A 1,082-nucleotide genomic window follows, 5' to 3' on the forward strand; every position below is an offset into this window, starting at 1 on the left:
CAAAATATACAACAAAATACATGCCATTTGTTGTTTTTGCTCTTCTCATATTACCTGTGGTCCTTATAATAACAACATCTGAATTTTGTATGGGACACGACTTTGTTTTGCTCTCTATACTATCCACGAAAATTTGAAAATTTTAAACAAATTTTAGCGTTCGCTTACAGGGTTTGAAAATATATGGGTTATAGCTGAGCTCATAAAAATAAACAAAGTTTCAAGCCCTACTAGCGTCCCCTAAATTTATGTTTTAAGTTTTTGAGTTTTTGTGGATGTGTTTATTTCGTATCTACTCAGAACAAAATAAAGGAGTGTCCCATGATGCTGTTATTTTAAGGACCACCCTGCTGCACAACCTGTTTTCTTCTTCATTGGCGCTATAACCGTTTAAGCGTTTTTGGACGAGTTCAACATTTCAACAGTCACATATTTTCGCTAATTAATGCCAGAATAAGAAACACGAAGTGAGGCCAAGGAGAAAAGATAAGTTGTTGATGAAAAGAGAAGTCGCGTGAATCGGAGTTCATTAAACCATTCAAGTTCTTTGTTGGCCATGTTGCAAAAGTCACAAATTAAGCAAAATATTTATCCTGTTTCTTACCTTTTCATATTAAGACAATCACCTTTGATGAATAATAATAGCGGGGGAAGGAAATGCTTAGGAGTGATCCTATACAGACATATCCCAAAAGTATTTTTGAAAATCTCTATTACTCGATTATTTTGACAGGCGGCAAAAGAGTGGTAAACAGCTTTTCCTAGAATAAAGTGGTTAATCTCAGGGTTCCAGAGCACAATAGTACCCAAATGTAGTAATGAAAAAGCAGGCGACTTAGCTAAGGATGATTGTCCGATGAGAAAATTCTTCGTCGCGATTGCAAAACGACAGCAGTGGCCTCCACGAATAGAGTGGAAGGGTTAAGTACATAAGGATCACTCTGAACATGGTATGCGAAATTGGCGGGACTTCATAAGAGGAGAAAATCTGCTTGCGAAGATTTCTGTTCTCGGCCCTAAACGAAAAACGGTGTAATCTATACATATAATAAAATTGTAACAGGTCGATGTCTGTACATTAT

This window comes from Rhagoletis pomonella, unplaced genomic scaffold, assembly GCF_013731165.1.
Source record: "Rhagoletis pomonella isolate Grant_MI unplaced genomic scaffold, Rhpom_1.0 Rhpom_scaffold_00002, whole genome shotgun sequence".
In the NCBI taxonomy this organism is placed as follows: Eukaryota; Metazoa; Arthropoda; class Insecta; order Diptera; family Tephritidae; genus Rhagoletis; species Rhagoletis pomonella.